The sequence below is a fragment of the Pinus tabuliformis genome, chromosome 1_1 (genome assembly GCF_031772625.1).
Source record: "Pinus tabuliformis cultivar Carrire ecotype Pingquan chromosome 1_1, CPIR1, whole genome shotgun sequence".
Taxonomy (NCBI): Eukaryota; Viridiplantae; Streptophyta; class Pinopsida; order Pinales; family Pinaceae; genus Pinus; species Pinus tabuliformis.
In genome coordinates, this window is record NC_142297.1 from 670,469,523 (window position 1) to 670,496,719 (window position 27,197).

The 27,197-nt window shown below is 37.8% G+C and overlaps 1 protein-coding gene and 1 pseudogene across 1 annotated transcript in view; both read right to left on the minus strand.

The window, feature by feature from the left end:
• LOC149215190 (uncharacterized) overlaps positions 1–27,197 on the minus strand; it is a 156,610-nt gene that overhangs the window by 104,508 nt on the left and 24,905 nt on the right. The gene's annotated exons all lie outside the window — the stretch shown is intronic.
• Positions 15,731–17,004, minus strand: LOC149215191 (uncharacterized; annotated as a pseudogene).

A 27,197-nucleotide genomic window follows, 5' to 3' on the forward strand; every position in this document is an offset into this window, starting at 1 on the left:
AATCTAATTGAAAATCATTTTTTTCAACCTTCTTGAGGATTTTGAATGGACCATAACGAATAGGCTTCAGCTTTTTACCTTCTCCTTGCATCCTTTCCTTAATAATGTACAGCCATACCTCATCTCCTTCTTGAAACTTGTGATCGACTCTATGCTTGTCGTGTCTTTCCTTGTACTTGCCTTGACTTTCTCAAGGTTCTTGAATTTGCTGATGTATTTGTTGAATTCTTTCAATGAATGAACGAGCTTTGTCAATGTCACTATGTCCCTCAATGGCAACATCTTTCTCAAGAATGAAATCAAGAGGTGATTTTGGCAAGTAACCAAAACAAGCTTCAAACGGTGAGGTGTTTGTGGAAGAGTGCTTGGCACGATTGTAAGCATGTTGTATGTAGTGAAAATGTTCATCCCAAAGCTTGGGATGCTTGCTGCAATAACCTCTCAAGAAGTGCACAATGGTTCTGTTCACAACTTCGATTTGTCCATCTGTTTGCAGATGGAAAGCAATACTTTTCTTCAACTTTGTGTCCATCATCTCCCATAGGTTGGACCAAAAATTCCCCACAAATTTGGAATCCCTGTCACTAATAATGGAAGTAGGCAAACCAAAGTGAATCCATACATGATGAAAAAATAATTCAACAGTTTGTTCAGCAGTTATAGTTTTCTTACAAGGCATAAGTATACACATTTTGCTGAAACGATCAACTACTACATATAAATAATCATGTTGCTTTCGAGATTTTGGCAAACCTCCTACAAAATCCATAGAGATGCTCTCCCATGGTCTAGAAGGTACCGGCAAAGGAGTATACAAACCAAGCTTCCTATTGCTAGGCTTGCTTGTAGCACATAATAAACAACCTCTTATGAACCTTGAAACAGAATCTACCATGCGGCCAATAGCAATACCTCTGTAGATGTGCAACTGTTTTGCTCACAACAAAATGGCCAGCAATAAGAGAAGAATGAGCTTCTCTTATGACATTTACCCTCTCCCCCTGTGGTATACACAACTTGCCCAAATGAAACAGCAAATTGTTATGCATGTGATAATCATTTTCCTCTACATGATTCCCTTTACTCAAGTTAGCATACACATCTTTAAAGTCATCATCAGATGCATATTGTTCTATGTAACTATCATGTACAATGGAAGCATTCTTAAGTAAAGTAACAGCACCAATAATAGGCCTTGAAAGCATATTAACAACCTTATTCAAAGTACCTTTCTTATACCTTATTACCAAATGGAACTGTTGCAAGAAGCCCATCCATCTGAAGTGTCGTGACTGTTGTAACTTGCTTTGTGATTGCAAGTACTGTAAGGGCTGATGGTCGGTATGTATAACAGTTTCTTTGCCCATCAAGTAGTGTTTCCACTTTTTGACGCTTTGTACCAACGCATACAACTCCTTATCATATGTAGGATAATTTACAACAGCACCATTAAAAGTTTCAGAATGAAAAGCAATAGGCTTACCATGCTGTAGAAGAACTGCACCCATAGCATAATCACTAGCATCAGTTTGTATCTCAAATGGTTGTCTCAAATCCGGTAATGCAAGGACTGGAGCTGAACTAATCTTCTCTTTCAAAGATTCGAAAGCTTTTTGCTGCTTGCCTCCCCATTGGAAAGCATGCTTCACACTTGTCACTGCATGCATAGGAGCTGCTATAGAAGAGAAGTTAGAGATAAACTTCCTCCAATATTGAGTTGCACCCAAAAAACTTCTTACCTCTGTTATGGATTTGGGAGTAGGCCACTTCACAATAGCCTCAATCTTAGCAGGATCAATTCTCAAAGCACCTCCTCCTACTATGTGTCCCAAATAAACCAAAGAAGTCTTTCCAAATTCACACTTTGACATTTTAAGAAATAACTGATTCTTCTTCAAAACATCAAGTACTTTTCTAACATGCATGACATGATCTTCTCTAGACTTGCTGAAAATTAAGATGTCATCTAAGTAGACAATAACGAAATCATCAAGAAAAGGATGCAAGACATCATCCATTACCCGCATGAAAGTTGCAGGTGCATTGCACAAACCAAACGGCATCACAAGCCACTCAAAGAGTCCTTGTTTGGTTTGAAGGTTGTCTTCCAAATGTCACTTTCTTCAATTCTTACTTGATGATATCCACTGCGCAAGTCTAGCTTAGTGAAATATCGAGCATCTTTCAGCTGGTCTAGCAAATCATCTATCCTTGGGAGTGGGTAACGATTCTTTACCATTATCTTGTTCAAGGCCCTGAAATCAACACACATACGCCAAGTGCCATCTTTCTTTGGAATCAATACAATCGGTGACCCACATGGCGAAGTACTTGGCCTTATGAAACCCTTGTCCAACAAGTCCTTGATTTGCTTCTTTATTTCATTATTCTCCATAATAGACATGCGGTACATGCCTATGTTTGGAAGAGGAAAATCTGGATGCAAATGGATTTCATGTTGAATCTCCCTCTTAGGAGGCAAACCTGTTGGCTCCTGAAACATCTCATGATATGCATCAACTCATCATCATACAGATCTGATTTATCACAATTTTGACCATCAAATCACATCAATGGGCTTAATTCATAAATCAAAATTTTACTTAATTACCTCCTTTTAACAAATTCTACTTGAATTGACCATCCTTTGTTCTCCTACATTCCTTGCCATGCTCTAACAATGAGAACTCTTGAACATTTTGAACATATTGATATATTTGTTGTCAAAGCGATAAAGATAGCTTTCCTGTCAAACAAGTAAGGACTTCCCAAAACAATTCCTGCTATATCAAAAGGTACCACATCAAGTTCAACTGTGTCAATAAAATGTGCAGTAATTGCAAAGCGCAATGTGCACTTTCTTGAAACTTGTATATTTGCATCCTTGCAAATCCATCCAAGTGGATATGGCTTTGGATGTGGAACGGTCTCAAGTTTAAGCTGCTTGACCAAGTCCTCTGATATAAGGTTTGCTTGTGACCCACTATCAAAAAGTGTGTCAATTTTAGTATGTTTTGAAATCACCCTCACATGAAACAGTTCAATTCTTTCTTCCTCATTAGGAGCTTGTACATGGCAGTTTGAGGTACTAGTGCTGGCTTGAGTTTCAACTTCTTTTCCCTTAAGTTTTTCAAACCCATGGCTGTAATTTTGGTTTCATCACCTGAATCTTCCCCTAAATCTTGTGGTGTAGATGTAGTAGCAGCAGCAGTTTTTTGTTTCCCTTTGGATTTGTTAAATTGAGGTCTTTTTTCAGGATATAATTTCCAACAGTTTTTCTCCTCATGGCCTGGTTTAGAACAATGTTTACAGATCACTTTCTCACTCTCCTGTTTGACAGATGCATTCTTTTTTGCTTTTTTTTCCCTTTTCCTTGGAGGTTTTCTCTTTGTTTTCCCCTTGGGGGGCTTGTTTCTACCCTCTTCAAATGTGTTTTTTCCCCTTGCCTCTAAATGGGTAGCTTGGACACAAACCTCGTCCAGGCTAGTAGGGTTAAACATCAAGATGGTGTGTCTAAGGTAGCTATGCAAGCCACCAATGTATTTCAACAAGGTTTCCTCGGTCTGCAAATCTACCCCTAACAAGAGAGCTCTTCTCCTGAATTCTTGGGTGTAGTCTTGGACACTCTGACCCTTAAGTTGTCTGAAATTTTGCCAATTCATAATGGCCTTCTGCATGTGAGCAAGAGGATAAAACTGTTTTTTAATGGCTAACATAAATTCAGGCCATGTTAAGGTAACCTTACCAAATTTCTTGATCTCCTCTTTAGTCTTGGCCTCCCACCAGACCAATGCTGCTCCATCCATTCTCAAAGAAGCCAACTGAATCTTTGTGGCATCATCATGCATATTTTGGATCCTCAAGTAAACTTCCAACTGCCTAATCCAGTTGTCAAGCTTTTCTGCATTCACTTCACCATTAAACATAGGTAATTCGAATTTTACATCAAGCTTCAAAAAAGGACTTTTTCCAGAGGATCTATGCTTATGAACAGAAGAAGACGAGGATGAAGAGGAAGAAGGTGAAGATGGGGGTGGTGGATCACCATTTCCTCCATGTCCTTTCTTGGAATGATCATCATCCTTCTTACCTCCTGAAGAGCCCTCTCCTTCATGTGGATGTTTGGACCCTTCTCCAGCCAATTTCTCACTTCTTTCTTGGTACAATATCCTCACCATTTCAGTGAGGTCTAAGAAAGCCTTTCTGAAGACTCTTTCTTCTTCTCTTGGATTTGTCAATATAGGAATTTCTCCTTCATGTTCAGACATCCTTGAAGCTTCTGCTGAGACTCTTGAGGGTGAAATTGAAGGTGGAGGTGATGGCTCTCTGGCCTTCCTTGACTGAGGATTCTCTCGTTCTCTAGTCAACTGTCCTTCCCCTCTTTTAAGTTTCAACCTGGTAAGTATCAATACTTTGCAAGACACTTAGAAGATCTTTGCACAAAACCCTGAGCTCTGATACCAACTTGATCTGAATTTGAAACTACTTGAAATTTGTTTGCAAGGCATTCAATTCAGAATTAAACATGTTTAAAAGATTTCCATGTCTTGCAGAAAGAAAACACATGAAATTTTCAGCTGTTCATGACCCATTTAAGCATAGCAGAGTTATTTCATTTTACTGTTTAACACATTAAAATGAATTTGATCTGCAAAATAAATCAACCACAAATGCAAAAGAAGTTGATAAAGCAGTTCACCCCTCCAGGGCTACGTCTGCTGGGTCCAAAGCTCCCAACCGGGCTTGTCCTTGTTTTTATTAAATGCTCAAATTGAAAATACAGCTGAATAGAAGCATCTACAGGAGAAATAGATGGTAAAAATGGATTCATAACACTTGAATCCTTCAGGATTGACTATTGGATCACCTCCAATAAATACCTGCAACCCTATCCAGTCTTCACAAAACTGGGCCCTGGTGGCTCCTAGAACTTTCATGGCTCCAAACCCTCTGCAAATGACCTAGATGGCTGTAATACCTACACCAATGGCTTTAGAAGGTCGAAAATACCCAAAATCAAAAAAAATTCGTCCAAAACCGACTTTCCTAGCCAAAGTTATGGCCATTTAAAGTTTCTCCAGTTTTTCCCTAGAAAAACTCCAGCTAACTTTAGTTAACTCCAGATAGCTCCGCCAATTATGGCGGGTCCGCCAAATTTGGCGCTCCTGCCAAAATTCTGCCAACTTAACTGCAGTTACATTTAATGTTTGGTGGTTGCCTCGGATTTCGTGCCCGGCGGAATATTCCTTTTTTTTTTTTTTTTAAATTACAATTTCTAATGTTATGGACAAATTCTTCTTTTTGCCATAACTTTCTCATACGGCTTTCGAACCGTTTGCGGCGCCGGAATCGGGAAGACGAGAAATTTCCAGTCATTCAACTTTGAACCAGTTCTAAGCACTTTAAATTTTGAGCATTTTACGACACTTAAGACATGAGCACCTGATCACGCAGATAAATGAACATGAATACACAACCTGTGACATCATAAACACAATCTCTTTATTTATTAGCTCCTCCTCTAATCTTTAATGAAGCACACAGGTCCAAACCATGGTTTCCAGCTAATGATTAATGCCACATGCATACTAAGGCTCCTCTGAGCACATTATCTATTTGTCTCTATTACATAGAGGTAGGCTTGTCGCCTTATACACAGATATTACAATCATTATATCCTAAATTTCTTGAAATAAATACATCTAAACCCCCAAATACCAATGTTGCCACATTTTTTGGGTGTTAGATACCCACTACATAGTGCATAGGAATCTTGTTTCATGGTCTTACTGTAATTTCTCTTCTTGCGATTTGGCTCCAAAATCCATCCCTAGCTCCTCATGATTAACAGATCCAACAACTCCAATAAATGGGTCAATAAGTTAGAGGTGTGTCATGCTCTACTGCCCCTGCATCAAGCACAAATCTATATAGACCCGTGTCTGAGATGCACTTCCCAGTTTGTGAAGCTAGAAGTTTCATATCTCCTATTTCTATATTTAAGAACTCAGTCAATTGTGTGCATTTGACAGATCCTCAACCTTAGTAACCCCTAGGTCAATATCATGCTTGAATCTAGATAGGTGTGTGTGAATGTCATATTAAAGGGTGAATATCAAAGTCTTGAGATTGGAAAATGTGTGAGAATATACCTCCAAGGTGTTATTGCCTAAATCCACCTCAGGCTGAGAAAGGTAGGATCTAGGACAACATCAAACCACGCTTAACCTAGTAGCTAGCCCTACCAGGTCAGGAGAGGGCTCGTTCCTGGTCAATCTCTGTGAAATATGATCAGTAAGGGCTTGAGATGACTGATACGCTGACTGATTTTAGGCTAGGTATGTGTGTAAAAGAGTTTGATTAAATAAAATGATGTTTTTGTTGGCTCAAATGGAAAGGCAGATTTTGGGTGCGGGGAATGAGGCTCAGTTCTGCAGAGGTCTCAATGGGGCAAGGTAGGCAACTGATTTTGGCACTTCAAATTGAATGAGATGGAGAGATTAGACAGGTGAGGAGTTGAAGAGGGCAAGAAAACTCATGGATCCTCTCCAAACAGCTGAAAACATCAAAAACTAAAGCAAACCCAAGGTAGAGCACTGCAATTTCAATGGATTCTACCTTTCTCCCTTGTTTGATTTAGCTAAGAAGAAATAAGATAGATAATGGCATACATAACACATAAGTAAATTCAAAATTACAAAAGAAAGCACTGTACCAAGACAAATTGCCACATGGATCCCAAAGAGTGCTGCAAACCCTGGTCTCAATTCCTTAGCCAAAATGTTGATATGAGTGTACAATGAAGCTCAAGGCTTTCTCAAAAGTCCAACCATGCTAATGACTGAAAGATCACAAGATATAGCAAAATAATTCATCCTAGCCTCTAGGGGTCGAGCTCACAAGTTTAGGAGCTGTTCCAACTAATTCTAAACTGAGAACTAGAAATCAGGGAGTGGAACAGCTTGCCTCTAGAAACTAGGGAACTAATTCACTCAGTTTCAAACAACTTTTTAATAGATGAATCTACCTCCATAAGTGAGAATTTGACATATTTACATCATGATCCATCAATGTACATTAAATTACATCACAAATTTGACATCAAGAAAGAGAAAAAGTCAAACTGTCAAAACTAGGCGAAAAACAGAGCATTTCTTGGTCAAACTGGTCCAAATTTCCTCTATGTGCCACCCCTGATTTCTCTATGTGTAGCGCCCTTTTGGAGCCACTTTTGGAGGCCTTCCTCAACTCCAAATTGAGCTCATGATAGCTCATTGGAAAGATCTTTGTGTCTAGTTATCATTTGATGCATCAAGAAAGTCATTTGGCCAACCAAGCTAGGAGAAAACTTGATTTTCCCAAGGTCACTTCAGAGGTACATCAATTCTCCTGAGGCAACTGTATTTTTGACATTTCTCTAAAACCATGACACCTGTGTAAAACGTGAAGGAGTTTTTTATTCCTTGGCCTATTTTGGACAAACACCTCTCTCATTTTTCAAAAATTCATCTTTTCTTGCTCAGAAACATCATTGGAGTAAAACCTATCCCGATGTGTGGAACAGGGGATTTGTCGAAATGAAGCGAAATGAAGGGGATAAGGGGCTTCTAAATTCTTGAGAAAATTTTTGGAAGTAGGGAGGGATGTTAGGAAGCAGGGGAAAGTGGAATTTCAAAGATTGAGTGAGGGGAAGAGGTCCAAAAGGGCAAAACACAGGCCTAACCTAGAAAATTGTCAAGTTGTAGCAAGAAACTAGGGTTTGTGCGAAAATGAGGAATTTGGGGGATATCAGTGATGGGAAGTACATTAAGGATAGGGGAAGGTGTATGAACATTTGGATACAAGTTTTGCTAATGATTTTACCATCCAAGAGAAATTACCTTCAAAACCCTAGGAGAGGGAAATGAACCTTACCTAGGCACAACTGAAGCATGAACAAGGTGTAAAATGACCCAGTGGAACTTAACATGATGATGAAAACCCTCTGAATGATGGTACACTCAGCTGAATGGTGACATGGACCGACATTTGGACAACTTTGAAAGGAGTAAAAGCAAACCCTAAACCTAATACCTAGTGACCAAATTTTGCTTGAAGACTCACTGAAATGACAAAATTTGATCTTGACACCTTAAAATCACTTTGTAAGAGCATGTTTGATCACTGGAGGAAGGCTGCAAAGACTGACACTAACATTGGCTCCAATGGGGATGGTAGCTCCTTGGAGGTGCCAAGAACTACAGATCTTTGGAAAGCAGACAGTGCCTTCATCCATTGGGCAATGGAGTCAAAAACTCAAGCTGAAATGCATGACTGAAAACTAATGACTTGACGACACAAATTGACTCTCACTCAACTAAAAACTGACTCGATACTTAAACACAACCGAAAAACTGGAAAATATGCTCAATATGAAGCTTATTCAATACAACCTACTCTAGTTACTCCATTCATCACCTGATCAAGTGAAATGAAACAACCAATGCAACCAAGTAAGTATTCTGGCTGCTATTTGAATTCTCCGCAAGTGCTCGCTTATGAACAACAAGAGAGAACTACTGAAAGGCAACTCCCATGAAAACTTGGAAACAGATCCATTGAATGATATGGATTCTCTATCCACCTCCAAAAACACTGCATAAGGATCTTGAAGTTCATGCACATTGGGACTTAACTCATCCAATGGATTACTTCTCTTCTCCTCATACCATGAATGCAAACTTTGATTTGAGCTTTGTGACGAGACTCCTACTAAAAATGACAAAGAAACCAGCTGCCGGATCAAATTTATATCAGCGCACGTTTCAAGCTCACATGTAGTCAATGGAGAAGGACTTGGACTGTAGACCTCATCCAAAACATCAGCTATTGGATCGTGAAAACCTTGAAAAGATTGTTGCAACCCATTTTCTATTGGTTCCGATGAGATTGCATGACTTTCTACAGGCTGCTCATTTGAAGATATACTATGCAATTTACCCTTCAAAAACTGAAATGATTCAAAACAAAATGGTACGGAATCATCTTGTATCATTTGATCATATGTTCCAGCTTCCATGTCTTCATCTGCAACTTGACAATCAATGGCATTCGGGGACTGTAAATCTGGATATGAGAAGTCTTGAACAAGGTTTTCATTGCTCTCAAGATGGTCCAGATCAAGACTTATCGACGATTGACTTCTGATTGCATGAATGTTGTCTCTGATGAACTGAAACAAAGCAAAACAAAAAGGCAAAGATCCTTCACTTACTTCAAAATTTTTTGCACTTTCCTCGTCATTTCCATAGCTAATATGTGATGGCTGAACATTGTATTCGAGCTGCTAAAAGTGAACTTCTTCCTCCCACAAACTAGCTGCTGATTTGTCTGCAAGATTAGCTTTTGTTTGGAGAACATAATCATCATCATACTGATCAAACTGAGGCAAATCATCAGTATAAAAGACATCATCAAGCATACATGTCATATCAACAGATCTCTCTTCTCCAAGATGATATAAAACTATCATTATCAGATCTATGACAACTGGGATAAGAAAGAAGATGTTTTGGATCAGCAACTTGTTCTTCTTCAATCACCGAGCCATGGGCTTGAACATCATAATCATTCCTTGCAGTGATCTTTTGCATCATCTCTTCCACTGCACTTGCCAAAATGTCAAGCTTTACCTCTAAAGATGTCGATTCCTCTGGATCTATGTTCTTCACCTCTTCTTCCTTCAACTTTGCCCTTCTGATCAGCAAATGAGCCTCTACATCTACTGCATTGTTCTGCATCTCTTCAAGTGTTGCAAGGTTCCTTTCCCTTAGCTGAAACTCCATTTCCAGATCAAAGGCACTCGGGTAGTGCAAGAGAGCGGATACAAGAGGAGGTCTTATATTAACAGGCATCGAATAATAAACTTGGTTAAATCTGGCAGAAAACTATTGTACTGTCTCCCCTGGTTGTCTTTTCAGCTGGTTATAATTTTCTATAATCAATAAAGGGTTCTATCTTACCACCCACCTGTCAAGGAAAACTTTGACGAACTGTTGGAAATCTGTGATGCTCGCATCAAGCAGGGTTTTGAACCAACTCTTGACTTTGCCTTGCAAAGAAAGAGCAAAAAGCCTAATACTGACATCCTCTTCATCAACTTCAAAAAGATCAAGAAAAGACTCAAAATTCAATACATGTCTCTCAGCAGTGATGTTGTCGCATTCACCATCAAATCTTGGTAGATATAGGTCATGATTTTTAGGGAAATCATGAAATATAGGAGGTAAAATCAGAGGCTTGTATTGATCTGGAATTTTACAAGGTGTAGGAGTAAATACAGAAGGTATAGAATCAGTCTTGGTCTCTTGGGGCTCATCAATTTTAAGACGGTCATCACAAGATTCAGAAGAAAGGTCTTGATCAAGCTCAAAGGCATGCAAATCTTTGGTATTCACAATCTTCAAAGGGAAGGAATCAAATGCAGGCCGAGGATCTTTTCTCAAATACAATATACTTTGCAAAGCCTTCTTGACATTCTCGGGAAAAGAGAAGAAATAATTAATGAAAAAGAACAAAATGTCTTGGATGAAATTCCCACTTGAATACCTGATCTTTCCATATTGTCCTTTCATGTTTCTGCTGGTCAGGTTCATCGTCCAGTGGAGTCCTTGGATCTGATCTTGAAACTTATTTGGAATCGCCAGGCGAATGATTTCAGCCTTCTGGTGTCTGATCGTTGTCCACCATCAACAATCAGATATGAACTTGATACATGTTACTGGGGCAATTTTCAAGTCAGATGTTCAGCTTATAAGACTAGACCAGAGATTGACTGAAGCAGCGTTTATCTACTTTCGCTAATGCAAAGCAAGAGCGTTTCGAAGGCTACCTAGCATAACTTCAGGCTCCGTCTGTAGTTTATAAAACAAAGAACACTAACAAACAAATAAAATTTCTTCCCAGTGGAGTCGCCACTATGTTAGTGCCTAAATCCACCTTAGGCTGAGAAAGGTAGGATCTAGGACAACATCAAACCATGCTTAACCTGGTAGCTAGCCCTACCAGGTCGGGAGAGGGCTCTCTCCTGGTTAATCTCAGCGAAATATGATCAGTAAGGGCTTGAGATGACTGATATGCTGACTAATTTTAGGCTAGGTATGTGTGTAAAAGAGTTTGATTAAATAAAATGATGTTTTTGTTGGCTCAAATGGAAAGGCAGATTTTGGGTGCGGGGAATGAGGCTCAATTCTGCAAAGGTCTCAATGGGGCAAGGTAGGCAACTGATTTTGGCACTTCAAATTGAATGAGATGGAGAGATTAGATAGGTGAGGAGTTGAAGAGGGCAAGAAAATTCATGGATCCTCTCCAAACAGCTGAAAACATCAAAAACTAAAGCAAACCCAAGGTAGAGCACTGCAATTTGAATGGATTCTACCTTTCTCCCTTGTTTGATTTAGCTAAGAAGAAATAAGATAGATAATGGCATACATAACACATAAGTAAATTCACAATTACAAAAGAAAGCACTGTACCAAGACAAATTTCCACATGGATCCCAAAGAGTGCTGCAAACCTTGGTCTCAATTCCTTAGCCAAAATGCTGATATGAGTGTACAATGAAGCTCAAGGCTTTCTCAAAAGTCCAACCATGCTAATGACTGAAAGATCACAAGATATAGACAAACCATAACTCATCCTAGCCTCTAGGGGTCGATCTCACAAGTTTAGGAGCTGTTCCAACTAATTCTAAACTAAGAACTAGTAATCAGGCAGTGGAACAACTTGCCTCTAGAAACTAGGGAACTAATTCATTCAGTTTCAAACAACTTTTTAATAGATGAATCTACCTCCATAAGTGAGAATTTGAAATATTTACATCATGATCCATCAATGTACATTAAATTACATCACAAATTTGACATCAAGAAAGAGAAAAAGTCAAACTGTCAAAACTAGGCAAAAAACAGAGCATTTCTTGGTCAAACTGGGCCAAATTTCCTCTATGCGCCGCGCCTGATTTCTCTATGCATAGCACCTGTTTGGAGCCACTTTTGGAGGCCTTCCTCAACTCCAAATTGAGCTCATGATATCTCATTGGAAATATCTTTTTGTCTAGTTATCATTTGACTCATCAAGAAAGTCATTTGGCGAACCAGGCTAGGAGAAAACTTGATTTTCCCAAGGTCACTTCAGAGGTACATCAATTCTCCTGAGGCAACTGTATTTTTGAAATTTCTTTAAAACCATGACACCTGTGTAAAACGTGAAGGAGTTTTTTATTCCTTCACCTATTGGGGACAAAAACCTCTCTCATTTTTCAAAAATTCATCTTTTCTTGCTCAGAAACATCATTGGAGTAAAACCTATCCCGATGTGTGGAACAGGGGATTTGTCGAAATGAAGCGAAATGAAGGGGATAAGGGGCTTCTAAATTCTTGAGAAATTTTTGGAAGTAGGGAGGGATGTTAGGAAGCAGGGGAAAGTGGAATTTCAAAGATTGAGTGAGGGGAAGAGGTCCAAAAGGGCAAAACACAGGCCTAGCCTAGAAAATTGTCAAGTTGTAGAAAGAAACTAAGGTTTGTGTGAAAATGAGGAATTTTGGGGATATCAATGATGGGAAGTGTTTAATAAGGTACATTAAGGATAGGGGAAGGTGTATGAACATCTGGATACAAGTTTTGCTAATGATTTGACCATCCAAGAGAAATTACCTTCAAAACCCTAGGAGAGGGAAATGAACCTTACCTAGGCACAACTGAAGCATGAACAAGGTGTAAAATGACCCAGTGGAACTTAACATGATGATGACAACCCTCTGAATGCTGGTACACTCAGCTGAATGGTAACATGGACCGACATTTGGACAACTTTGAAAGGAGTAAAAGCAAACCCTAGACCTAATACCTAGTGACCAAATTTTGCTTGAAGACTCACTGAAATGACAAAATTTGACCTTGACACCTTAAAACCACTTTGTAAGAGCATGTTTGATCATTGGAGGAAGACTGCAAAGACTGACACTAACACAAGGAGTTCAAGGGTTTTTTCAAGAAGGCAGGAATCAAGAGAGAGTTGTAGTTTTGTACAACCCAAGGAAAAATGGGGCGGTCAAGCAAAAGTCAATCATAGGGGCTACTAAGGCCATGACACATGAAAAAGACTTGTCGATGTTTATTTGGAAAAACACATGCAACACAACTCGAGCAAAGATAAGATACAGTTGTTATATTAATGTACAAAGAGACAGACCCAGTGTGAAAACCTACTTTTTCATAAATATATATATTTATAAATTATAACTTGATTCTTTATTGATTCTTTTCTGGGCGCAACTTTCAAGGGCTTCATGGGGTGGAACAACAAGAACCACAAAGTAACTATAATGGTGACTTCGTGATGTATTTCCCACATTAACATGGAAACCTACCATCACAATGTCTCGATTGGAATTAAATGCAGTTATCTACAAATATGCAATCATAGATATATCAACACAGGTATCCATAACTCTTTATCAAAATATTCTCATGTGTTTAATTTCACAACTACTTTCATTCATCCTACAATAACATTAAATAACTTGCTCTTCAATGAAAAAACATGAGCTACACTAGAAGAAGGAAAACTATGATGTAATTATTAAATATATATATATGATTGAAGAAAAAGTGCATAAACCTTAAATCCAATAGGGTTGGGGCTCTCTAAGAAGCCTTCTTCTTACGCTAAATTCATCTTAACACATAAATCATTGTTTCAAATAACATCACCTCCAAGCTTAATATTTGTAGTAATGTAGGTTGTCTTTCCAAAGAAATCCAGTGTAAATTTTGGGTTGATCCCAACATTTGATGTATTGTTGAGGATACCAGGACCTAGCTTTTTCACCTGCTCTGAATTAATACTGCAATCATGTATTAGTAAATCCAATCCTCCTCGAGTTACACTGCCCATTCTAAATGAGAATATCTTCAAACTACCATCATCATGTAAAAGAATAGAAATATTGTTGTCCTTAGAGAGAGACCTGTAATTTGCAGTGCCCAATCCATGGAGAAGATGAATTTCTAGACAATCACAGAAGTTGTGAAAATAGATCCATAGGACCAAGAGACACAGTGAGTGGAGAGTTTGACTTTAAAATAAATAGGAAGACAAAAAAAACCATTTCCATCAAGCAACTCCTTCCAATGATGTATCCCAACAGACCTTAACAGACCATCTTGATCACCCTCAAGAACACTTGATACTTCACTAATAGATGTGCCTTCCGGATTCAATTTTCCAATCAAAGTTGAACCATCATGATAAGAGAGGAAAAGTAATATGTAGGCTGCTGTGAAACATAGAGATATATATTTTGATTGCACATATTTACCCTGCCCTTGGATTGTCACCGTCAAAACTTGAGCTCGAGTGTATAACTTTTTTGTACTGAAGTCGGTAGTTACTAGCGATAATAACAGGAAGCATGTATTGTCTTTCCTTTATTGATGATTCTTCTCATAAGACTTGGGTCTACATATTAAAGATCAAGGATGAGGTGTTTAGCAAGTTGCAGGAGTTCAGAGCTCTGATTGAAAACCACACAAGTATGAATATCAAAGTCTTGAGATTGGACAATGTGAGAGAGTATACCTCCAAGGAGTTCAAGGGTTTTTGCAGGAAGGAAGAAATCAAGAGAGAGTTGCATCTCTTTACAACCCAGGGAAAAATAGGGCGGTCGAGAAAAAGTCCCTCATAGGGGCTACTAATGTCATGACACATGAAAAAGACTTGCAGATATTTCTTTGGACAAATGCATGCAACACAAACCGAGAGCAAAGATAAGATACAATTATTATATTAATGTCCAAAGAGACATACAGGTGTGAAATCCTACTTTTTCATAAATATATATTTATAAATTATAACTTGATTCTTATATTTGTAAAAAAATAAAATCAAATCTGAATTAAAGCATGTCAACTGTTTAGCTTTCATACTCATATTTACCATTCGAGAATGACACAAAACCACCAAGTTCACAAAAGATTTGATGACTTCAATTTAGCTAATAACATCATCATATATTCAAGCTATAACACCAAATAATATAATCCAAGAGTAGAGAACCATGATGAGAAATAAAATCAATTCTTCTAACTAAATGAGAGATTAAAACTTACTAATGGTGGAAAATTGTGTAGTGTGAAAACTTTTGTTTCAAATCATAATAATACATGAGTGACAATGTCTAAATACAAAAAGAAACATCACATGTGAACTTTAACCTTTCAAATAAGAGACACAATTCACTAGCAGATAGACTATACTAAAGGCAACTAAGAGTACAAAACTACTAAAACACTATATTGATATATACCTGATGATCACAACTAATCTAACACTAAGTTTAAACCAATGCACTTGGGATGGAATCGTTCAAATTTTGAACAGGTTATCAAATAATTATTATGTAAATTGTGTGCTGACTGTTCTCAAAGATGAGATGAATGGTGAAAATTTTTCAAAACATGCTTTAGGGTATAAAATAGATTCTTTTCACTTAGGTGTTAGGTCTAAGGAAAACTATTCTGCCAAAGTCACCAAGGATATACACTCAACATCGTCCTTTTTTTTGAAACATGAAATGCATAAATTATTCACCACCCTCATGGGAGCATTGACAACCGCACCCTCATGGAAAAGGAGAAGCTCATTTGAAAAGGAAAAAAGCTTGAAGATCCATAAGCTTCAATAGAATACCTTATTGTTTAATATCAAGCATTGCCTTGGCCTGGAACTGCTCCTCCAGAAGATCCTCACTCGTTTATTTAATAAGAAGCTACTATTTCTTCTTCTCCATAACCATTGTGCTCAATCTCTTCCTCATCCGATAGGGGCACATGGGAAACAAAATCTCGCTCTAACTATTGTTGGTTTCCCTTCTCCTGCTCTCTGATTTATTTCGCCACATACTCCTCTTCCTTGAACATAACCAACTTAACGGTAGTGACCTCCCCACTCTTCACTGTTAACCTAGCCTCCCTCTCGACGAACTCAATTCTCTGCCACTCTCTCATCGCCCTGACCGCCATCTCCTCCTCTTTGAGTTGCCCAACTTTCTCTAAGATCCCATCCTCGTCATCCTTGTAGCCATAATAACTTGCATCGTTTCACTTGTAAATCTCATACGTATACCTCCTCTTCTTTTCCTCGGGGGTTTTATCGAATAGCTCTTTGAGGACGGCTAGGAATTTCGCAGCCCCGAAGTATCTCTAACCGAGGCTATCCTAATTCGCATTCAACTACACAACAAGGGATCCCCTAATTTCGTATCTAACTACACGACAAGAGATCCATCACATTCCAATCCCTCAGATGGAAGAAATAAATAGCGATGACCGGAAATTACACAAAGGAGAGGTATCGTTCGGCCTAGATAGTAGTAATACCTAGTGCCCACCATAGATTCAGTTTTAACTTTCAGTCTTACGATGAGTCACAGGCTTTGATCGTAATATTGAACACGCATTTAATATGTTGTATATTTCCTTGGCTCTTTTGTCCATAAATTATAGAGAAAACAGCAACAAATAGTGGACAAAACGAGATTCACAGGGATATAGTGAAGCCCGAGTTAAACCCGTCTTGTGGCTAGTGCAAAATGGTAGCACCAACAACACTGTGCACATCCACCTAGTTTCCTTCCAAGTCTGTCATCTTGGCCCCTACTTTGGCATAATTAGGATCGCCAAGCTCTACGATCTAATTTTCCCAGTGCTCCTTTTCCCTAATTAGCTTGTTGATCTCATCATTGAGGTCTGGGAGGCAGTGTTGGCTGAGGTCCGAGTTCTGAATCTCCATGACCTTCCGTCCAATATCTCGTATTATCTGTTGCCTCCATTTGTGTGCCTCTGCAAGATCGCGGCATTCTGAGGCCAGGAACGAGCGCCTCTCCTTGTGTTTATTCTTCTCTTATTTCTTGAATGTCAAGAACCTGTTCAACATAAACTGCGCCTTCTCTTCATTACCGGCCATTCTTCCCCAAAATCCGAGAGCCTATATTCTAATCTGCTGTGTTTAAAGCCCTAAGCCCTCCTTGCCCAGAACTTCACAAGATAACTTGAAGGTATGAGCAGATTTCATCAAATAGGTAAATGGTATGCTTAGAAAGGCAGGAGCAGGGGTTGAAATTTAGAATTTCGATCTATATGTTTCCCTTCAAGAACCTTTTCTCTTGAAGAAATTAAAAATTTACATTTCAATTACATTAAAATTCCATTTTAAATAAAAGCAATAAAAAAATTAACACATAATATTCTATATATATTAATTCATAATTTTGACCATCACTAATGGAATGATTTCATTCAAGTTAATTTGATTGATGTAGAGAATAATTAGTTTTTTGAGAAAAAATATAATCTTAGATTGGAGACAATTGCCTATAAATAGAATAAATAAAACAATAAAACATTTTAAATACATTTCTTTTTAAATTTAATTCTGCATTTTTTACCATATCAAAATTCTAATTTGAATAAACAACCACTTAAAGAGATAAAAACCTGGAGTTTTTGGGGCAACCGTGAGTCTGTCCTTCGAACCTCCACCACCTGCAATATTTGACACTATTCAAGAAACAACCAACTTGATGAACAAAGGATGAAAACACTGCTACAACCACTTCCTTGAGAATAAAAGAATAAATATACACAAATCAAAGATCTTTAATATATTAATAATTATCACACTAATTTTTACATTTTAATCTTTTAGGTAAATTTTACATGCAAACTATACAATTAACACATTATATACAAACTACATTAAAAATGAAAGTAATTAACACATTCTTCATTAATCATCTCATTCCATCTTAGTTATTTTTGAGAGTATAAATCAAATTTCTTCTATAATTCTGTTGAATCGAAATAAGATAAATGTGCCTTATGCCACTCCCTCAGTTAAAACCCAAAATCATGATTGAATTAATTGTATCATTTGTTGTGCATATGCTACTAGTAAATGATACATAAATTTATTATTTTCACTGAGATATCAAGATTCATTAGAATGCATCTCCAAACTTTGTTAGAAAGATACAATTTGCACTAAAATTTGAAATTTTTGGAAAGTGCAATAACATATTTCCAATTAAATTCACAAGACTAAACAATTAAATGGACCATGGCCAATCCATTGAAGCAAGAGTTGAGGATTTGCTTTCTCAGATGACTATGGCTGCAAAAATTGGGCAGATTACTTAGATTGAGTGTGGGGCAGCCAGCCCTGATGATGTAATTGAGAAGTTTGGAAATGGCACATCCATGGGTCCCTATTCGCTCTTTGTTTGAATTTTCTTTACATTTTACAGGAATATTTGGGTCATTTCTTTCATATTGTCATTTAAAGAAGCTTCATACCTATGTCCATGTTTTGAAATGTCTTCAACACCCAAAAATAAAAGTGCTTCCTTTCGGGGAGCACTTTCTATCATTAGAACTCCAAACTATAGAGCCAGGTTATCTAGAAAAGTGGAAATTAAAGGATGCATATAATTTAGAATGTGCATTTCTGAGGATCCAAAATTGTTTGGGCAGAAGCACACTCCACATTTTGTAGAAATGGCCTGAGTGGAATTCCACCTTAGACGAAAGCTAGATAGAAGCCATGAAGCAGGGCCTAACAAAGAGGCTGACCATTATAGCACCCTCCCGGAACTGCGAAAACCTATATTGGTTTGACCATTGCTAGAATCCTCCTATCTAACATACAATTTGATCCTATTATGGTCATTTGTTATACCGACCATGCACTAAATCAGTTCCTGGAATCCATTTATTATGTAGATAAAAATATTGTTCGAATCAGTGGCGATTCAAAAATTCAATGTTGAAGCCAAGGTTGAATGTTCTTTCTGGAAGACTTCATGATAGGGACAATGAATTAATGTGTACCAATGTGTAAGAGAAAATCAACAAGTGTTCAACTTATCTGAGAGGTATGGTAGAAAGGGACGAGAGATGAATTAGTGGTCGATAAAGGTGACGAGAAATTTAAAGGGAAGCAGAAAGTGTTGAATAAATCTTCTTCAACATAGATATCTCTAGACAACATACTTAGTTCCCAGTATTTATGGTTGTTTCCCCAAAAATCAAGGATCAAGCTGCATAATCATTAGTTGCAGAAAGCCAACGAAAAGGCTGGGGAGGAACTGCACAATCTATCTAAGAGATACAAAGAAATATGTGATGGGCTACTTCAACATGATCATAAGCCCAACCTCAAAATTTTAAGAAAAGCAAAAGTTGTGGGAATGACAACCACTGGGGTTGCTCAAAATTATGTCCTCCTCTAGGCATTGCAAGCAGAAATAGTGGTGATAGAAGGGGTCATCAAGGTTTTGAAGGCACATGTTCTTCCCTGTATCAACTCCTTCACTCAACATCTCCTAGGCGATCACTTACAGTTGCATCCTTTTGTTGCGGAATATGAATTACACACGAAATACAAATTGGACATCTCCCTCTTTGAGAGATTGATAAGCAGAGGGATCGAGCATGTGACCCTAAGATGCCAAAGAAGAATGAGGCCTGAAATTTCAAGATTAATATATAATCTCTATCCTTCATTGTAGGGAGTTATAAGAAGAGAGATCGAGCATGAAACCCTAATATGCCAAAGAAGAATGAGGCCTTCAATTTCAAGATTAATATATGATCTCTATCCTTCATTGTAGGACCACAACAACATGAGAAACTATGAAAACATCAAAGGAATTAGAAGTGATGTGTTTTTCTTAAATCATAAATCCATGGAATTCTAGGTATCTGACAACAATAAAAAGATTAACGTAAACGAAGTGTGACTTGCAGTAACATGGACATAGGATTTCATTTAATGTTTAATGGGCTATACAGAAACTGCAGACAAAGATATGCGACTGTAGGCTTTCATATGGGATTGAATTGGTAGATGGAAAATAAACTGAAAATAAATGGGCATAATGACGTTTTGGAAAAAAATTGAAACGTCAAAAATACGGGTTACACCATTTCAAGAATGTCATGAAAAACATACATCCACAAATTCTAGACGTCAAATATGGGAAAAATGCCCTATGACGGGAAAAATGTACATCAAATTCCATCCCTGGGTGGGAGTGGTTCTCAACGAGCATCATTAATTAATGGTTTCTTTTCTCATTACAAATTTTATGTGTTTGGCACAAACAAAGATGATGTATTGTTGTGTAATCGATTTGTGGGTGGTGGAACACTGTTTTTGGCTTTTGTTGAATTTCGAAATAATTTAATTTTAATTAAATTTTTATATTTGATTTTGTTAATGAGAAGAAATTTTTCTGAATTTGCACTTCTATTATTCATAATGATGAATGATAATTTTTCCGGATTAATCACAACAATATTTTATGGGACTGAGGTCAACGTTTTGAACCCTCAATTGTGGTTCATCATGAGGAAAAGGAATTTTGTTATAAGATTATATGGTTTTAAAGTAATATTAGTGGGCAATTCACAATTTTAAAGCGTGAGTTGAGTAACATATAGATCTCATGGATGAGATTATGTCATTGAAAGAGCTTAGTGATGTTTATCTTTTTTCGACATATTAGATACCTAGCCTTCTCGAAAAATCTTAGTTGATTTTTCATTTGAGAATCAATAATCATGTATAGGAGTTTTTAAGTTTGAATAATATTAAATGGGATTTAAAATTTTAAATAATTTTGGAGTTATTGGATGTTTAATTGAGTTAATGAAAGAAAAGTGGTGTTATTATTCCTTCTAAGGTTTAAGTCTTTAAGTGATATATTTATTCTTGTGTTTGTGCCTATATGTATAGGTGTGTGCAAAAATAGTATATAAGACATAGGTAACTTTGGTAGAATAGATACTCTCAATAGGATTCAAAACAATTTCATAAAAATCTAGTATTGTTATATTCATAATATACATTCAAACTACATAAATAACTTGATATCCAAGTTAAAAACTAGTATCTTAAGTTCAATGGATATAACCTTGATAATAAAAAATGTAAATATGCATGAAAAGTTAAGTCTTCAACTAAAGGAAATGTGTCATCTACTAATTAACCAACATTTCTCCTTGTAGGTATTCTTCATAATATATGTGACCCGGCTATAAGCCCACTCCCATTTTGGATAATTTATCAACCTTTAAATTGAATTCCTATCAATGTGATCAAAGGATATAACCTTGAAGATTCTAATAATCTTCATAACTCCAATCGTCTATTGACCTAATAAAGAAGTTTTTAAGGAAGTATAACCTTTCAGCCAATCTATAACAACTTCTAAATCCCCTATCACTTCTATGTTTAGATTGTTGAAAAAATTAAAGTGATTAAAATAAACCACTAATTCATATTATTGTAGTACTTGTTAGGTAGTCATATTTTCGTTCCTAGACTAAATTAGTCATTTGCGTTAGTCATTTTTAGTTGTATTATTTATTAGCTAGTCATATATTTTAACCCAAAACTAAATTAGTCATTTTTGTTAGTCATTTTTAGTTGGGTCACCTAATATTGTTCATTTTTTGTAGTATTTCACTTGGAAAAGTTGTGGTAACTAACTTTTTTAGTCACTTAGTCACTAATTTCTTATTTTCTACTAGTGCATGGATCCATATTTTGTCAGAAGATGTTATTTGAATTAAAAATTGTTGTCAAATAATAAAATAAATTAAAATAAAAAATGAGGCAAAAGTCAACATTGAGGCAAAAGTCAACATCGAGGCAAAAGGTCGTTTGCACCAGGGACCATTTACGCGGAAGTTGTTCTTGATGGCTCATGAGGGGCTAACATGTACATGAGGGAATGAACCCTGGTGGGAGAATATCACCTCCACTGCTTTACCGAAGCTCCTATCAAGAGTCTTAAAAAAAAATTATTGAAGGAAGTCGTCGGCAACCGTTTTATAAAAAAAAAAAGCAGATATAAATTTTTCCTCGGAAGTGTCATAACCAATGGAAATGTCCTCTGGTATAGACTGTATCCATTGATTCCACCAATCATAGCTGAATCCCTCTAATTTAAGTACTGGAAAATTGGTCATGTCTTCTTAATTCATTGGTTTCATTGAAAATATGTCTTTAACTTGTGAATCCAGGTCATTGCATGGATTTTTCTTTTTCCAGCAAAAGCTAGAATTCCTAATTTGTTGAGGTAAGGCTTTTTGAAGATCTTCTACTATAGATCACTCCATTGTCTTTAAACTTCCTCAGAGATCATATAACTCATTCAAGGAGACCTCCCGTTGAAACTCTAATGGGTTAAGCTTGTGGGCTTTCTGAGAATCTTTCGTTCAAATCTTTATCACTTCAAATTCTAGATGAGGTTTGGCATCTTCATTGAGAATATGAGGTCACAAGAAGTCACCTATATATGCACCTATTATTGACACATTCACATCAAAATTATTGCTCAACAAACAAGCCAATAAAAAAACTACTCATGGATCCTTGTCCATTTCCTAAGTAGAGAATACCTTGATAGATCAAATGTCGAGACAATATTTTGACATGAGGATACATCAAACCTTGACAAGAAATGGGGTCTAGGGTTTTACTGTTAAGATATTTTCATTAAAAAAAATCAGGAGATCAATGGTAAAAAAAGCACTAGAAGTTTCAGGATCCATTTCATAGGCTCAGGATCTGTTTCCTTCACTCGCAGATCTACTTCCATGTCAGATCCTTCCACTAGTGATAAGGGATCCAAAGCTTATCATTCCAGTGACCCTAAATTTCCATTTAGCAACAATTTTCTGAGCCTTTTTTTTTGCCTTCGAGGAGACCCCGTCTGGCGACAAAACAAAAGGAAGGGAATCCAAGAGAAAAACACAGGAATGTCTCTGTGTGTCAATTTTCATAGTCTATTTATCGTCTGGATAAAATCCCTTCAGGGTCTGCAGAACCAGCTTGGTCGGGTCTGCGGCACATCTCAGCTCTTCGAAGCGCTTCTACATGCACTTCTCCAAGTCATTGAAGTGGTCTTCAAGCTCCTTTCACTGGACACTGAAGTTTACCAAGGTCGAAGAATGGGAATGAAACTCCAAGAATGCCTTGTGGAGACACTCCTTCTTGGATGACGCCTCATCCATGGCTGCCAAGATTGAACTCACTAGCGGCCAATAAAATTACAATCTGGAGCTCAGCACATGAAACCCTGATGCATGTCAACAAATGAAATCCTCATGCAAACTAAATTCATGATGCAACTCGACAGATGAAACTGTGGATGTGAAGCTCCATGGAGCAGATGAAGGGTGCAAACGAAAATAGTGAGCCAAAACCCTCGTTGGCCCATGGAAACTGGAAATGAGGGCTTTGGGAGGAAACCAAAAAATTGTTGATGTCTGAGTGGATATTTTGCATGTGGCCTAGTCAAAACTTGTGCCTGTTGGTATTCCCATCCAACGTTGGATGGAGCCGTGTACAGGCCTAGGGTGGAGAAGGGTGGACGGGGAGATATTTTGTGTGGTGCACAGTTGCATTGGTGGAAGGTTTCTAGAACAATAAAATATATATTTTATTGTTTTATGATTGTGTTTTTTAAATTAATGTTTTCTATTTATGTAAAAAAAAATCAATGTTTATTTTTTATGTTCCATATTTAATGTAAAAATAAAAATAAAAGTTTGATTTCAATCATGTTTTTTTATTATATTGTTCAATTTAAATTATACCCAGTAGAATTAGGCATTGTATCATCTCTAGGCTTTCTGTAATCTCTCCTTGGCTCAGGCGGCTACGACCCTCCTGGTTATGGCTCTAGGTCTAGCTATGGCTCCGGTTATGGCTCCAGGTCTGGCTATGATGGCTATTGCAACACAGGCTCTAGCTCACACTCAATAGACTTTTAAATTCTTTCTTTCAGATTAAGCAAGGGTTTTAAGGTGCACATTTACTATCAAAATTGTGCTTTCAAACCCTACCCTTTGAATGTAGCTACATTCTCTTCTAATCTAAGTTGCACTATGATGTAGTGTAATCTGTGTGGGTGGGCCATTTTCCCCATATTAGTTCAGTAACCAGCATGAGTGAGCCCATGCTCGTGGTAGATTAACTGCGTGTGGTAAAGTGGTATCCATATCCCAGTGAGCACTCAATAGATCTAATGAACACATACATACCACACCTATTGCGGAAGCTAGGGCTTAACGGAGCAGCCTTGCTCCTGAAAGAACCAATACAGAACAACCATGGAAGGCAAGAACCAAGAACATGGAAAAGTAAGAGCTTTGTGGATTTTAACCATAAATCATGAACCAAGCATGAGTCATGGAAGGCCAGAAGCTTTTTGACTTCCGAAGGAACCATGGAGAGGAAATACGACCATAGTAACAACCACATTGTTATGTGAATATAGGAAGCCATGGAGGCTTTTACCTTTACCTTTTGTACATAGGAATCAATCATTCCATATGTATGTGGGCCAGTACTAAAGCAAATCATGGAGATACACTCTCTATGTATGGCTTTGAACTATGTAGTTTTTGACCTAAATTTATGGCCTAGATCTCAGGTAGTGTATCTCCTAGTTTTCCCTTGGCTGTTAGAGTGAGAACTTAACTACTTAACGGAACCAAAAACGTTCCTCCACTAGACTCAGACATTGCCATAGCAGCTAGACCTTACAAAATTAGCCCTAAGTGCACAACTTGAATTTCGAAGTAATTTCACCATGTTCATTTGTTTATTGGACCACATATTCAAAACCTTACCTATTCAAGAGGGGTATGTGATCTCTTAGGCACCCACCCATTCCCCAAGACCTCTTGTGGCCTGGTATTGGTCAAGACCTATTCCATATGAGTTTCTACAACCACTGATAGGAGTTCCGCTACCACAACGCTTCATCCAGAGTGTAACCCACTAGACACAATATCCATGTCCTCCCCATGTTACATTTGGTTGGGACAGACAGATCCCCAAAACTTTCTTAGTGCTTGGGATCTCCCGCATGAGTAGGTTTTCCACAACGAGTTTCCAGGCAGGCCTAAGCTTCAGTGCTTCTCATAAGGGAACACCAAGAGGAGGTTCCAAAACACCAATATGTATGGTAAGTTGCCAAGACCCCCTCCTCCCATACTACAAGTAGGCCATTTTTTAGCACCTTGATCCGAGTTAACTAATACAAATTAGTTCAGCTGGGTTAGTCCATCCATCTCCAAAGCCCCATCCTGAACTCCAGCTTCTGCTATTTTCACCAGGTCTATGGTTCAGGTCTCATCACCATTCTATCTAATGGAAAGGGAATAATGGGAAATATCCAAATATTTTTCTCTATATTTTTTTCCTATTCTCATGGTTATTGATGAAGGGAGACTAAAATATGTCAATTTGATTGTTTTGAGGAAATTCCCACATCATCGAGAAGAGCTATTCAGGATTCAAGTTCTTACCAGGTAAGGGTGAATGAACCCATGGTAAATCGATTGGGCGTTACTAGCAGCAACATGAGAGTCTGTGTGGGTAAGTGGCCATATCCCCATTGTGACCACTATGATGAGGTAAGCCCAAATTCTGCAGGGTCAGATGAATCACATTCTTCATAGGATGATATAAAGTAGATATTATTTTCTATGAACATATTAGTTCTTTCCATGATTCCTTTAATTAGAGACGAAGTTCAAACAATAGGTGATGAGTTTCAATCGGCCAAATAGGATGAGGTGGTAGGTACTGACCAAGATAGAGTCGAAACGTCAACACCTCAAACGGTATATCCATTGGCAGCTGATTGTACCATAAGGAAGGTCGTGTCTCTAGATGAGGTTCCACAACTGCTGATAGGAGAGGTTCCAATAAGAAAGCAATAGAGTTATTCAGGATTCAGGTCCCCACATGCCCAGGTGTAAGGTTGTTGCATGAGCCTGTGGAGATCCCCTTGGGGGACCTAATTTTCACCTATATTTTCGTGGAGGATACTAGGGAGGTTCAACCATATAGGTGTTTTATTTGCACTATCAAGTAGGACTATCAGTTAGTTGTGTTAGGCCAATAAGTGTTAGGTTGTAAGTGAACCATATCCCCTTGGTTTTCTTTGAGGTCGAGGGAGCTAGAGCTTTTCCGTATGGTTGTTTGGATAGCTAAAAGTGTTGTTCCCCATGAAGTTAGTGAGGTTCAACAAAACAAATAGGAGAGGCTTTTAGTAGCCGCATATTTGATGGGGTGGTTAAACTGAACTATCCACCATGAGAGCAGTTATGGTTGAGAGCTATGAAAACACCAATTCCTTCCTGCCTACTGTTATGGTCTGTTATGCGAACCCCTCCTTCCTTGCAAATAGTTAGCATGATAGTTACTCCAGTAGATCCCTCTCGTTTCACATTTTTCCATAGTGTCAAAACCTAATTTTGAGTGGTTCAATGAGGAAATCCCACATTGGCGATATCAAATGGGAAAATTGGCATTTCTGGTGGCTTCCATAATAGTGGCAAGATGCCTTCGATTGAGAGGCTCGATGAAACTTGCATCGAGACATTGGACTTTCCCCATCCAACTATGATGATCCGAAACCAAAATGTGAACCCATCCTTCCTTCCTTACTTCCAGCTGTAGGGTTTCAACCCGTCAAGTGTTATATGGAGGGAGGTCAGAGGCTTGTCAAAGCCATTAAGGGTATCCTATTGATGTATGATGGTTTCACCTCGTCTTAAGGTGTGTATCTATGCAAGAGGAGGGTTTCAAACTCATTTAGTGTGTCTAATGTGCCATATGATATTATTCTTTTTCATAGTCTCCACATCAAATCCAATTTACATCGTCGATAAGTATCTCCTTGGCCTAGGCGTAGGAAACCCATACCATATATGTTAGGGATGAGTGTACTCCTCCTATGTGTGTCTAGATGTTTCTCTAACCTTTTCTGATAGGCACAGATAGAGCTTGCCCGACATCTACGTTTTACTCATCTTCCATTAAGGGACAACAATAAGTTGTTATGGCATAAAAGAAGCTAAGCACCAAGAAGGGGTGCAAAAAAGTTCATACAACATATAGCATTATCCAATTGGGATGATGTTACCACTACCACTTGATTAGATTCAACCAAGAATTCCTTCCTGCTAGCTAAACTTCACAGTGCAAACCTCTTCTCGTCCTTACAACTATGATGAAAAGATTCCATCAGTGGGACTAGATCATCTTATCTTAAATCAAAACCTTTATCATTT